This window comes from Calidris pugnax, unplaced genomic scaffold (genome assembly GCF_001431845.1).
Source record: "Calidris pugnax isolate Ruff unplaced genomic scaffold, ASM143184v1 scaffold11, whole genome shotgun sequence".
NCBI lineage: Eukaryota > Metazoa > Chordata > Aves > Charadriiformes > Scolopacidae > Calidris > Calidris pugnax.
The window spans coordinates 13868873-13884435 of NW_015090803.1; the positions used below are offsets into that span (position 1 = coordinate 13868873).

Consider the following 15563-nt stretch of genomic DNA (forward strand, 5'->3'; position numbering starts at 1 on the left):
CCTCTCCCGGCCGGCTGGAGTTGGCGGGAGCGGCGACAAGCAAGCAGCGAGAACTCATTTGCATTTGAATCGACCCCCGCCTGGCCCAGCGGCGGCAGAAATAGAACAATGGCCGGCCTGAGCCAAAAATAGGTCAAGCATGGCCGGGTGATTGGAGCCTGCCTTAATGCGTTTAAAAATACCCCAGCAAACACAGCTGGCCGAGCTCTGCCTCTCAAACCCCCGCCCTCCCCAGCGACATTAACCCCTTCCCTACCCGCGGCGGGGGCGGGAGGGAGAAGGCAGGGAGGGCAGCGGGACAGACCCCCAGCTCCTCACCCAGCCCTATCCCCGACCGCCCCAAAACTCCCTCCTCTTCCTCCACCTGGGGAGTATTTTTGGGAAAAGCCAGCGAAAAGCCACCAGGGCCCGTCCCAAAAATACCGGCGGGGCGGTGGTGCTGGCAGCGCGGTTGCTGCCTCGCCCACGCACCGCCATCCCGCTGCGCTATTTTTGCCGCCCGTTTCTCTGGCTACGCCGCAGTTGGCTTTGGCTGCAAGGACCCGCAGCCGCCTCGGGAGAGGCCATCTCTGAAGCTAACAGGGCCGGGAAGGCAGATGTTATAATGAGGGACGGTGCAGTTCTAAACATCCTTTCCCCATTTAGCACGCTCGATAGGATGGTTATAGTAAGTCCCCAGCGGTGTGGCACGGCCTGTCAGACACGCTCGCCGGCTCCGCGCTAGTGGGGTTGACTTGCTAAAATTTGGAGAGGGGCTGAGGCAGCTCACGCTTGTTTATTTTTAGAAGCATGAGGCCATTTGCGCGGCATCTCGGTCTTGCGAGATGATGGGGTTTGGGGAGAGCAGCGTTTGACAGCGCACCAGGAGAGAGCACCCTGCTCCTCTGCCTCTTGGCCTGCTGTGTGAAGTCTATTTTTCATAACCATACTTCAAAAGTGGGGTATCTTGGGTGCTGATTAATATACCGACACGTAGATAAGCATCGCTTCACTGTTACAGGTGGTACTTTACTCCTCTGGGTCCTGCTGTGCCCTGTAGCACTTGTTACACAGGGGACCAAAGCTTGTCACTACCAACAGAGATGACAGGGCAGCCTGACCACCTGCCTCCTAAAATGACAAGTCCATTACCACGTCCCTGCTTTGGGGGAGCAACAATGGCTACAGGGATGTGATTCCTCACTGTAACCAAGAAGCCTGTAACAGAGGTCATCTCAGAGCTTTCCAGAAATCCACCAAATTCTCAACTACCTCCAGCACCTTTTGCTAGTGAAGGCTCAACCATCCACCCAGTACTTGAGGCTTGGTTCTGCCTTTTGGCAAAGGAGCAAGGATCTTCTCTCTGCTCGTCAATTAACTCAACAGACAGGGCAATTTTATACTTTTTTTCTTTTTCAACTCCTCACAATTGTATTACTGGAGAAAACATTCACCATAACAAAGCACCGTGACACTGTTGTGAGAGTTGGATACTTGATGGCCCCTGGGAGGTCTGTGGCTCAATTTCCTCCATCATCCAAACCCCTTGTTTCCTTACTGTGATGTGTTGTGACGTTTGGATACTTGATGGCACCTGGGAGGTCTGTGGCTCAGTTTCCTCCATCATCCAAACCCCTTGTTTCCTCCACGTGCCAAATGCCCTGGTCCTGCTGAGAGTTAGGATCCATCCCCTGGACAGATGGAGACCGCAGCAGCTGGCAACGGGGTTTTCCCTATGGGATCCTCAAATTAGCACCTATCGCTGCTTGATGGTCCCATCTCCTTGCCTTCTCTCTTCCCTACACCCAATTCCTTACACCAGGGAACCTCTGCAGACAGACAGGGTGCACCCAGCTTTGCCAAGGGGCACGGACACGGGCAGCAACAGGTAGGGTGTTACAGAACATCACACATACCATTGTACTAGTGACAATCTGTTATTGTGACCATTCTTCTCCCGAAAATAAAAAATACCCGGATGTTTGGTGGGAAAACACATAGCACTTTGAGGGTGCAGGGCAGAAGACATTTAACACCAGTGCAAGGGGCACCACCAGGAGAAAGAGAAATCTTCTCTAATGTAAGAAAAGCTTTTTATAGACAGAAGTAAATAAAAAAAGTGGAATTGCTTATGCCCTTGAGACAACCAGAACATGACCCTGTTTAGTGATTCAGCGCCTCAAAATAATCAAGTCTCCTATTACAGAGAAACACCGGAGGAATAAGTTAAAAACAGGTCAGAACATGGAAAATGCTGGAGTGTGGGATCCTGGTATTAGGTACCCATACGTGTTTATAACTTCTCATATATGCAGCTGCATTTTTAAAGATAGCATTCCCAGCTCTGACTGCAAATACTTCAGTAACTAAATAAAAGCCAACTATTTTCAAGAGCAGAAAATGTACATTCAGATATTTAGCTGCAAGCGTTCTTAATTTTGGCGCACGTATTTTAAATGGACAGACACATAAACTATCCTATGTTAGCTAATTCACAGACCATAATAACTACAGCACTGTGCTTTGTATTTTAGATCACATATAAAAATTATTTCAAAATATTTTACTTATGAAGTCAGCCACCCCAAAGGTAGGGCATTTACAACCTGAATTCTTCCAACTCGCTTCGACTTACTATGGGCCTTCTTTGGTACATGCTTAGCTTTAAAACACGTGTGTAAATCCATCCCTTTTCAATATAATATTTAAGCACATGCTCAAATTCTATTGATGGCAATAGAATTTAAACACGTAGTTAAACACTTTGCTGAGTCAGCCCAGCCTTTAACTGCATGATCACGTAAGTTTAAATAGCTCCTTTAGAGTCCCACAGGGGAAGGATAAAGGGTTCATGCCTGAAGAAAATCTGGTTTTTATTTTTAAAGCTATGGATGTTATAAGGTGACATTTTCATACAGGAACATGAGGGGCTTTGTTCTCGTTTTTTCAAATGCGTTTCCTAAACTTGGAAAACTTTAATGACACTGGAGGTAAGAGTAAACTGTTGAGATGATTTAGCGCTGCTGAGGTGACTCTAAATGCAATCAGCGAGTTTATAGAAAATGTAAGGCACGTTAGTAGCACTAAGATCTCATTATGAGGGTTTCACAATGTGCTTCTCTTATTTGCCTTCCGAGTTGCTAAAAACAAATAAATATAAGGAAATTAAATCTGAAAACCGCATTACTGCAATATTAAGACTGAGAAATTAAGCACTCACATTAGAAAGAGCTAAGATTTCTACTGCATTATTAACTCTGCAACATTATAATTAAGTAGCACTTTTCTCTCCTTACTTTCCTTGTTAAGTACAAACAGTATATTACTGTTTGTTTTTAGCATATCCCATTTCTCACTCACGTTATTCTGGAGCACAGCCTTCATTAATATTAATGGCTCGGTTTCAACTTTTGCAGTTTTCTTACTTGTAAATGAGTTTTTGCATAGGTTCTTCTGCCACATTGCTCGATTGTATCATATAAATATTATATACAGAACACAATAGAAGTTCTCTAGCTTCTAGTTGTACGCTTAAATGAGGATACTGCAGTCTCACAGGTATCTCATCCAACTGTCCTTCAGCCCCTTTTGCATTTGGCAACTATTCTGCGAAAAAGCATCAAGTAATACCAGGCATCGATATCCAACAGAGCATTAACAAGTGGGAGCTACACTGAGGTTGCACAGGTAATATTAAATCTGGCCTATTTCAGTACTCAAGCTTGGAGTTCTAATCCCTGCAGCCTGAAGAGCTCCTAACTATTCTTTGTATATTTAATCACCAGGATTTAAAAAAAAAAAAAAAAAAGAAATCTAATCACCAGGATTTTTTTAAAAAAAAAAAAGAAAAAAAAAATTAACTATTGTATAGAACAGATGTTTCTGTATCCACAGTTCATTAGATACCATTAGTACCATGTGAAACCCAAACATCCAGCATAAATTACTACAGCTTATGCTAGAGGATTAACCAGGCTAACGAACAGTAGAAGACTATTACCGCAGAGAAGCAGATGGTTGGGGAGCAGAAAGAAATCAGGGGAGATGCTCAAGAGTACTGGTTCTGCTCCCTCCTGGAACTAAGGGATCGCTTCCCAAACCCCTGGGGGAGTAAAAATGAATCACTTAATCTATGTGCTCTGCTTGGAAAGACGTAGTTTGGGAATTTTTCTGATTAGTTTTCTATGTAGCAAGCCCTTGGCGTTGCACAGGAAAACACGTTGCTTTTTCTCTGCAACGCTGAGAACCCACGGGATGGGCATTTTTCAAGTGAGGACAAAACCGCAATTCTATACATGCTTAAGCTCAAGTTAAACTTCAAAGGAATTTTCTGGGACAAAGAAAGACGTATCTCTAGCTTGAGGGGATTTTGTGACAGACAATGGGAGAATAAAACTTTATGAAGTTTTGAGGATAAGGAGTCTTACGCTACATAAATGTCTGGGTCTCTACCATCTCTCCTATAACAAAACAGAGAGCCTTGAAGCTTTCTCATGCAAATTAGCTCAGGGTTTTTAGAACTAGCTGATGACTTATCACTTCTTTCTCCTCTTAAAATATGCCTTTCCGTTCACATGAATGAGTCTACTAGAAATTAAGACCTAGATTGAGGACAACACCTCAACCTTGATTATAAGCACAAGGCTGAAGTTAAGCACATGCTTAAGGGCTTCATAAATTCAAGGGTGCTTTCCTGAATCACAAAGACCAAATAATTAAAAAAAAAACAAAAACACCAACACACAGAGCTATCAGATAAATAAATAATATTTAGGTTTGGAAACACATACATGATTCAATTATTCTGCTGACACAGTTATTTATCAGGTTGGAACTAAAATCTCCATATTTTGCAGAAAGGCAGAGGTAAATTGCATAGAGACAGCACAAGCCACGGAGCCAAAAGCAAGGTCTGATACTGACGAAGAAATGCCTCAGACCAGCAAAGCACATTGCCCCTTTTATGCCATTAATGAGACAAGTGGAGATACGAGCAGTATGAGATTTGCCACGTCTTCCACGTTGATGCCCAGCTTTCTCAGGGACACACTAGTCCATGTATGCACTGCATCTGCCATGTCTACTGGCACTAGATGGAGCATACTCTAAACATTTTGGAAAAAAAAGACTCTTTGTAAAAAAAAAAAAATTAAATGTGTTTCCTCTGTTTTGCTACTCAAAGGTGTTAGACACAATGGAGCATACTCTAAACATTTTGGAAAAAAAAGACTCTTTGTAAAAAAAAAAAAATTAAATGTGTTTCCTCTGTTTTGCTACTCAAAGGTGCCCTTCTAAGTCAAAGAACTAGATCTCAAAAGTAGAGTCTCTCTAAATCCAGGCTTGGATTAAAGGAAGGATGCGGTGACTTCTACGTTACGTTCTACAGCCACACTATAAAGCTACCTACGTGGATTGGGACGACAACTTCTCTCTTAAATTTTGAAGCAAGTGAGAGGTTTTTTTAAACATCAAGCTATTTATATAGTTAGAGAACTGCCACAACAAGCCATTGGAAGCTCAGCCAAGAAAAAATATTTTACGTAAAGCACTAAAAAGGTCCCACTTTAATGTGTGGGCTGAGGAACAGACCTGAGATGGCAGGCCATGCGTTGGGCTGTGGGCACTTGCCAGTCTCTGCTGCTGCACCACCCATGTCCTTCCTCTCCCAGCTCTTTCACCCCGGAACATGGGAGTACCCAAACACACGGAGAAACAGCGTTACAGGCACAAACACGTCTCTGAGAGCAGAAACAAATTGACGGCTGCCGCGCTACGAAAAGGTCACATCTTACACCGGTCATTAATGTTGTTATGAAACCACACAAAACCCTCCTGGTTGGCTGGACCAGGATGGCAGCAAAGTTCAGTCCCGGCCCTCTGAGGACTTCAGGAGCGATGGTCCCCCTGTACTGGGCACTGGGGAGGCCCCAACTCCAGTGCTGTGTACAGTTTTGGGCCCCTCACCACAAAAAAGACATTGAGGTGCTCGATCGGGTCCAGAGAAGGGCAATGGAGCTGGTGAGGGGTCTGGAGAACAAGCCTTATGAGGAGAGGCTGAGGGAGCTGGAGACCATCTTGCTCTCTGCAGATCCCTGAAAGGAGGGTGTAGCCAGGGGGGGTCGGACTCTTCTTCCAAGTAAAAAGTGGTAGGACAAGAGGAAATGGCCTCAAGCTGCACCAGGGGAGGTTCAGATTGGATATTAGGAGAAATTTTTACACTGAAAGGGTTATTAAACATTGGAAAAGGCTGCCCAGGGAAGTGGTTGAGGCACCATCCCTGGAGATATTTAAAATATGGGTTTACATAGTGCTTAGTGACATGGTTTATTGATGGTGTTTGTCAGTGTCAGGTTGACTGTTGGACTGGGTGATCTGAAAGGTCCCTTCGCCAGTGTCAGGTTGATGGTTGGACTGGGTGATCTGAAAGGTCCCTTCCAACCCAGGCAATTCTACGATTCTGTGATTCTCTCCCCCTGTTTTCAGAATGTTTCAGTGAAGCCAGATCCAGTTTTCATCTAACTTTCTTCCTGGCCTTGAACTCTGACAAGGAACAGATTTGCAAACCAAAATGTCATCGATACACCAGCTTGGGAGCTGGTTTTACTGCACGGGTGAATTTGGAGCAATGCTCAAAAGGATAAAACTATGACTTCAGTAGGTAAACTGTAATTGTTTTGCCTGAGTTCAGTAGAACCAGGATTTCTCCCAAAGAGCAATATGATCTTAATTTTCCTTGTGGAAGCAACAAATTTATAGGCTGCAAAAGAGAAAATAAATCAAAATACAATTGAAAGCAAGGTTTCATAATTCTGAAAGGAAACACATTTCAACTAAATATAACCACTTGCTAAGTAAACAGCCTTGAAAATCTTAATGCGCTACTTAATGCAACTGAAAATAACTTTATAATATATTATAATACTGCGAAAATGTCACAAATTTGACTTTTGCAAATACAGGTGTCCAACTGGTATTCCTAAGGCCACAATTGGCCCCAAGAAGGCTTTTATTCATACTTCAGGTTTGTTCAGCCAAATCATGCAACCTTGGATTTTCCAAGGTCCCATGGAAAGGATAAAAGAACTGGAGAGGTAAGGTAGAGCAGATGTGGTACAGCAGGTACAGCAAAGCCACCGCTCAGGAGGCAGATGTGGGCAGCTGCTGCTTCCATGTGTCCCTCAACTGCCCCATCTCTGGCTCTTAGTAGCCAGAGGCAAGTGCTCAAGCTCTCTAGGGCGAAAGTCTAGGTCTAGGCTGGTCCCAAACCTAAACATTTTCTGGAAAGAGAACTGTTCACACAAGAACAGTTGTTCTGAGCCTCAAACCACTAAAAAAAAAATGCAGAGGACAGAACTGATAATTTGCATTGAAAGCACAGGGAACCAGGAAGAACATACCTTGAATCCATGCTCAGACAACACTCCTATTCTAACCAACTCTACCCAGCTACATTTACATTTCTATCTTGCAAAATCTGAAAAGCTGCTGGGAAAGGGCAGCACAAAAATGAATTAATAAATGAGAAGTAATTTGCAAATCCTGGAATCCCAATGCCACAAGCAGAGATGACAGACTATTTTAGATGAGCTTAAGCTTCTGAGCGGTCAAAAAATAGGATCAAACTTGGGCTCAGGGCCTGTTCTAAAAATAGCACAGCTCTATAGCAGCCATCTACGCACTTCATACTCGGTCGATGGGTAGTCGAGAGAACAGGATGGCAGGATAGGTGATAATGGCAGGAAAACAAAGTCTTTCAGTCAACAAATCAGAGGTTTTACCCCGTCACAAGTCAGGTCTCGCATAAGTCATCAGTCACGGGTGGCCTGGCCTGTCTGTGTTACGATTGCACTTCACTTCCAGCCCCTTCACCTCCTCATTAAAACAGCTGCCAATGAAATAAACTGCTAAGAACATTTCCCTGAGATTTAGAATAGACTTTTATATCTGAAATTAATGCAATTAAAGGGTTATCAGCAATCTATGAAAAACTGAGTGGGTTTTCAGCAGCCCACAAAGTAATGCTGTACACAGGCTAAGCGACAGTTTTGTCTAAAAGTAACCAGCCACAAAAGCTAGACTCTTCAAGGTAGCAGGTATCACCCATGGACTATGTCCACAGGAATGAATAAATAGATTGCATTGTTGATTTTCTTAAAAAACCTTAATTGTATTCTCCATCTTCTCTCCTCACCTCTGCCAGTATTCCAGCAAAAAAGAAAAGCTAAAAAGGTCAAGACAGAAAACTCAGACAAATAAAAAGCACATATACGGTTCGCAAACAGTTTACTTGCTGTGACTAAGGAAGCTTTCTATGTCTCAGAAGACAAAGGAAGATAACTAAAGCTATGAGTCTGGTTTTCTGTTATCTGATGAAGGAGTGCAGCAAAACTGGGCACCGCCTTCACTAAAAATAGATGCACTGTAATAATAAGGCTGAAAAAACCCCACATAAGTAAATTACCAGTGTGATGAAACAGGCTTAAATTTGGTCAAGCTTTATTTTTCCTTTTTAATTGCCAGTGAGAATACTTCTAAAAATAACATCCTCATGCTTTACAATATTAATTTGTTTACCATTCTAAACAAATGCTTTTCTTCTTTTTCAGACCATAACACAAATGTGACAACCTCACATTTAAGGAGTAATTTACTTGAAGTAACACAGCAGAGCTGGTTTTATTTAGACAATTTCAAAGAACATGCTACTGTTAGCTATCTAACCACAGCATTCTTTTTTGATCACTATTTACAGGCATACACAGTGTGTTTCTCTTAGAGACCCTATAGGTATAGGTCTTGTGGGTGGTGTGTGTGTGTGTGTATAAAAATATAAACAGATAAACAATGTGCTTTCAGCTACCAGTGGTAGACACTGCTGAAAAGTGCGCATACAGTGACGTAAACAACAAAATAAAGCTGAAAGGTACATAAGCAAGTGTCTAGCTTAAAACATGTGATGACTGAGTATTTTATTGACTAGGGGCCGCAATCATTACATTCACTTTTGTTCATTTAGTGTCCTCTCGGATGCAGCAGAAAGCCTCCAGCAATTCAGACAGGCAGCATGCTATTCTGGGCCCCATCAGAAAATGAATGAGTTGAGAAGTTGAGCAACTAACTATATTTGCAAGGGGAAATCTCCAAGGCATACCTACCAACAAGAATTTCAGGCTAGAAATACACTAGGATGGTTGCCAACAGAAATATTTCATCAGTCAGTCTTTTGCAGCACTGTGGCTCCCATCTCGCTTTTTGCCAACTTTTTTAGCGCTGCAGACACCAGCACCCAACAAGTTGGGTAACTGCTTTCATTCCTCTCTTTTTCTGGCATTCAGCTGTTTTGTGATACTTCACCTTCTGATCTGAAGACCATAAGCTTGTCAGAGGATGATAAGAGGGCACGTGTGTAATCTTGCAGTGGGAGGAGAGAAAGAAGGTGTAGAGATGATCAGAAGACCCTTAGTGGCTACATATTCCCTACAGAGTGACCTGCAACTGTGGAGGGCTGGACTGAATGATCATGGTAACTCCTTCAGCCACTTCTTCTCAAGTGGCATTAGGAACTACTGTGTTGCTGGGCAGTGTATGAGTCCAAAGACAGCCATTTCTCCAGCACAAATGCTCTTATTTAGGACATGTGCCCTAAGTAAGACCGTGTCCTAAATAACACCATGAGTACTAAACAACACAATTAAGGAACATCTAAATCAAACCAGCTCTTGCAACAACCTTAGCACCACTGATCAGTAGAACGATGTTCACCCAGATTGGATGCAGTAGCTTCACTGACAACACCATGTCAAGGAGTACCCTATGTGTCCTCTCCTGTCCTTGTCCAGCACGGCAAGGTTTTATATGTATTCAGTCAGTCATTCATTCATTCATTCTAAAGGAAAACAAATCAGTTTTCCAATGCAGCTCAAAAAGTAAAGCAACAAGAGCAAGACCCCCAAAGCACAAACAAGAAAAGCAAGAACTTTTTATCATCACCAGGTCCTCTACATCATCCAGCCACAAGGAAAGTGACAAGAGTTCAAAGTACTCCTGAAAGTGCTGTACCACCCCAGAACTTCCACCGGTGGCATGACAGGGATTCAAGAAGACTTGCATCTTGAAGAGACTGATAAATCACAGGAAACCTATACGACCAAACCAACATATATAATCAACATAATTGACTACCTAAACTAGCCAACATCATTTAAAGATACACGTAAAGTCAACAGCAGATGTATTTTGAATTCTAAGGGAAAAAAAAGAAAAAGGAGTCTTAGAACTCCATAAACAAAGTCTTTTTAAAAAACCCAAGTTTCTACTAATTTGTGGTCATGATGGTAACAAAGTCAACAGCAGATGTATTTTGAACTCTAAGGGGGAAAAAAAGAAAAAAAAGTCTTAGAACTCCATAAACAAAGGTTTTTTTAAGAAACTGAAGTTTCTACTAATTTGTGGTCATGATGGTATAGATCTAAATTGCATTAGTTAATAAAAAATTAAGGTCTCCTTTAAAAAGGAGCACAGTATTCTTCATTTAGTTTCTATACAGTACAAACTGCATTTATTGGTGATGCAGAACATGGACTATTGGGTTAAGTAACTTCCACGAGACTTCAGCTGATGCCTTTGGTTTTCATAAAATTTCAGATTAAATTTAGGCTAACTTAAGACGTAGACTGTTTCCCCCCCACCTTTCAATGCTCCTGTGCAAAACTCCCCCACCAGTGCGTAATTTTCCTGTCCCAGAGAAGGCAGCAATCAGAGCGTGCCATTTGTGCACTGAGAGGGCAAAGGGACGTTCCTGACTCTGCTGGCGTCACAGAAGAGGCTGATAAATAATCCATATCATTTGGCCACCCCATTTGATAAGCTTTACATTTATTTTTATCATCTGCGCAAGAGAAAAACGATACACAGCAAGGCTTGTTGTATGTTAATCTGTTCATCACACAGCCTTGAAGAGAACTAATTTTGTCCATCGTTACAATTAATAATACAGTGTTCAAATTTTCATTTTGGAGACAAGATATGACAATATGCTCTCTGATTGGAAACAGGATTGAATCCCTCACCTCTTGGAAAGTACAGCATCGCTACATGATTTCACATACAACCCAGCAAACCAGCCCCAGCACGTCCCTTGCCATCCACTGGAGCCAATGATCTATTTCTGACTCGCACGGGTGGCCTCTTCCCATATTTAAGAAGGTAACATTCGTCCCTCTACCTGAAGCAATGTAATTCCTCACCGGCAGAACATGAGGCCTCCAGAAGTCTTAGTCTGGCAGTACCAAGAAGGAAATTTGAATTCCTTCACATACAGAAAGGAAATACCCACTAGATACATACAAAACCCTAAAGAACTCTTTTGGGTGTGGTTTTTTTTTCCTTATAGTTTTCTACTTTTCCTGTGGTAACACTGAAGAAGATCACGAGAAGATTTTTACATCTGTGTATTTACCATATATTTCTTAAAAGTTCCTATGAGGTATCATTAATGAGTGTTTAAAAAAGAAAATGATGGTCTAGTTGGTTGTTAGGGCACTCAGGTTTTAGCCCTCTTGAGCTGAAGTCACCAATCACAGATTTCCAGTGATCAGACAGGCCATAACACTCTGCAATCCAGGCCCCCATCAGTCAAACAGGAATAAACAGCAGTATATTTCTCATTACTATTTAGAGGACAAGAGCTTTAAGGGTGCTCAAACATGGTGGAAGTGAAGAACATACCCTTTCATTAGGCCAAAATATTTTTGCCAAACTCCTTCTGCAGCGCACAGTCAGCTGGGAAATGGTCCTCTGTGTCCTTCCACAGGGAACTGGCAAGGATCTGATTGCTGTTCATGACTGTCAAGGCTTTTTAAAGCCTGTATTATTTCAGATAACTGATTATTACCAAAATAAAACTGCATGTGATTTCCCCAAACCACAGGAGTAGCTGGTTTTCCCTCAAAAGTTAGAGACAAGCACAAAAAGCCTGTGCTTCCTTTCATATTTCAAAAGCATTTTGTTTTTACCTGTGTTCCCTTAACTTGTTCTTCTCTTCAGAACAGTTTATGTAGTTCTGTAAACAGAACATTGCCACTTGCAAAAAAACAGCTAAAAAGAAGTTTCTTATGTCTCTCTCTAGGTTCCCAGGCTTACAACTTCAGAGATATTTCTATTCACAAGGAGAAACAAGAGAGCACAGCAACAGTTGTGGGAAGGAGTGAAACTCCCGTAGACACTAAATGCATGATGATAAAGAAAAAGATTGTCTACTTTAGCTCAAGATAATGCATTTAAAAAAAAAATATCTAAGACCCAAACACACGCCTTTGGGCAAACATTCTGTCTTTGATAAAATCGGTTGTACATTGATGAATTCATGAGATCAAGTGACGGACTTTTTTCTGCCCTCAGCTGAAGCTGTGGTCATACACACCTGCTCCCTTTATTTCATCTCCAGCACAGACCTGGCATGCTCAGTTAGTTTTCGGTCTATTTTTGGCTTGAGGATATTTGAACAATGATTGACCACGATAAACTGCCTCTGCTCTAGTCAACATGAGACCAGCCAGTCCTCTTGATACCCTTCCCATGAGCCTGGAAACCTCACTTGCAAATAGAGGCAAATGTTTCTGCAGGATTTTCCTTTTTAAACTGAACAGAAGAGCAGTCTTTGTGTCGTCGTGGGGCCCATGTTTATAGATGTCATCCTTTCCTTCTGCATCATCGAAAAGGATGATGTTTTCCAAGAGAAAATTAGTAATTGATTACCACTTTTTTTCTGTCTTTTCTTTCTTGCTCTTGGTCTCTCTTCAGTTATTGCAGACAAATGACTGTCTGTCCTGCTCTCCTCCTTTGACTCCACCTTTCATTCCATACTGCAATGCTGACCCCCTCCACGCTTCTTACTAAAATCTCAGAGAAAACACTCTTCTGAGGTTTCTCCCATGCTAGTCTCTTGTTTGTGCAGAAGTCCCCAAATACCTGGCTGCTCTTCCACCAGCTTAAAATTCTCCTTCTTAGGTCAACACAAGGAATTGAGATCCTTTGCTCAGAAAACCACTGACGTTACCAGGCAATATTGTTGTCGTCTTCTGTATCTGAGCAGGTATGATGCAGGCAAGGTATTTCCTTCCAGGCTGAAAAACTTATATGGAAGAGGCCTCGTTGTTGTGATGATGAATGTAAAATGTCCCACTCCATCAGATAAAAGAAGAGGTTGTGGCTTCATACTGAAATTGTACTATTATTGCCATTGCTACTTTCCTGTTCTTCCAGGAGCCTGGACCCACCACGGACTCACCAGCTGCCTGCTTTACGAGAGAACCTCTTCCACTGACCTGCTACCAGCTAAGAAAACACCTCCCAATCATCAGAAGTCATATTTATTCCAAACCCATTCCTTCAGACTTCATTTCACAGGGTTTTAACTGCCATAATTTCTGCTGAATGTTGAACTCAGAAAGCAGATGCAAAGCACTCCTCAAAGAACAGCTCACGTCAAATATTTATCAGGTCTCCCATTCTTTTTGTGCATAAATAAATGCCCCTCTCTTTTAGTGCTCTTGTATTTGCTTTCTATAATTTCTACAAAGAGTGCTCCACAATCTCTCCTCCCAGAAGCTTTGGATCACTAATTCTCTGTTTTAATCTTCTTCTGTCTATATTTATCACTATATTTCACAACTTAGTCTCTTGCTCTTTGATCCTTTAATAGACGTCGTACCCTGCAGTTTCTTTATTCTTATTCACAGACTGAACATTCTTCATCAAATACAATTCAGAATGTGTTCCTTACCACTTGTTTTCTTATTGTACTTGCATACTTTCATCTTGCCTCCCTCTACAGAGATGCTGCAGAAATTGTTTTCTCAGCTACCGAAATTCTTCCTTTGAGTCCTCAAATTCAAAGAAAACATCAAACACAGCCAATTTTGTCACGTCTCATTCTATTTTTTTTTGGAGAGGATAATGGTGGTTATAGCATTCAGAAATCATTCCACATCATGCTTTAAGTTTTGTTGCTGCTAACGTTGTGTCTCTTTCCTCCTGGAAATGTCTAGTTCTTTAAAAGCCAACAAAAGGAGAGAGACCTCTCCTGTTTTGCCACCAAGCCAAGGAACAGAGGCAACTCCTGACTTCACCATTTTTATGTTATAAATTGGTGCAATACCAGTGAATGGACAGCTGAAAGGGGAAGCATCCATAAAGCATAATTTTCCTTTGATTATAAAGACTCATCACATCAAAACTGATGTAAGGACACTGACAACATACTATGAGGCTTGTATACTTAATATTCGTCATTCATCCCTCCAGAGCCAGTTTTATCCTTTCTTATATGGAAAACAGAGAGGTATAAAACCCTATTTTTGTCCAACATGAAATAAAGGTAGGCTTTTTATTCCATGAGAGAAAACTCTTTTTTCCCACAGTGCACAGAAAGGGAGCTGCATCCTGAATAGAAAAGGAGGAGGAGTTGGGGAGGTGGCTGCAGAAGAGGGGTAGTTACTGTGCAACTTGGAAGCCTGCTAGAAAAACAAACATGGAAAAATGACAGTTTGGGAAAAAACCACATTGTTTATCAGTCTGAGACTGACCAAGATACAATGACTTAAAAGCATATGTTCAATGCCACCTAACAGGACGAGCTTGCAAAGTATACAGCAAAGCCTTGCAAAGACGTCTAGGATCTATTTAAAAAAAAATAAAATAAAATTAGAGTGTCCAGATTTCTAGTATTTCTTCAGCTCTCTATGGATACTTTCCTCTGCCTGGCTTAAAACATGCTCAAGGCAAGCAAATAAGCCTGGCATATAGTAACACTGTTCGTTCAGGCAATTCAGCGTATCTTCTGAGTATCAGCAGGACTCGGGGCTTCATATTCTTTAAGAACAGCACCATCCATGTGTGCTGTTCTTAAAATAGGAGATTTTATTTTGAAGCACTTTGTAGCCTTGAGTTTACACTCACGTAAGACTGAACTAAGCTCACAAAATTCATCATCTAAGTGTCTTCCAGACTGGCACCAGTCCCCCTTTATTGGTTGAATATTGATAAATATCACCAAGCACTATGTCACAGTAGAAAGCTAAGCTACGCAAAAACAAGACATAATAGTAGCAGGCAAATTTAAAAAAAATAAAAATAAAAAATAAAGCTCCTCTGAGTGACTCAGTGTGTTTTCATGACAGAACAAACTTTCTAGAAGTAACAATAACAAAAGGGAGTGAGGTCTGTCATTCTCCCAAGACATTCAACCCTGGTGTTTACAGGTGCCTTATACCAACTAAGCCAAAAATAGCAAAGAAATTACTAGGTTATATTAAAAGAGGAGCTTAAAATAACCGCTGTGAGCTAATGTTAGAGGTATGCAATGAACTAGGTTAGGTCACACTTACAACATATTATTGCCTTCAGCTCTGAGATCACCTTTATGAGCTCCACAAACACAGTAGCAGAGTTGTTGAGAAGAGCATCAGCAGTAAACCTTGCATCAAGCCAGCTGTTTCCTTTTTTTCCATATTTGATAAATATTAATAAATATGTCATTTTTCCACTCTGTCCTTATTTTAAGAAAATCCTGACAGTTGAAAAAT

At 41.6% G+C, this 15563-nt stretch overlaps 1 protein-coding gene across 2 annotated transcripts in view; it reads right to left on the bottom strand.

The window, feature by feature from the left end:
- The window catches only part of HDAC9 (histone deacetylase 9), a 479210-nt gene that overhangs the window by 293349 nt on the left and 170298 nt on the right, over positions 1-15563 (bottom strand). The gene's annotated exons all lie outside the window — the stretch shown is intronic.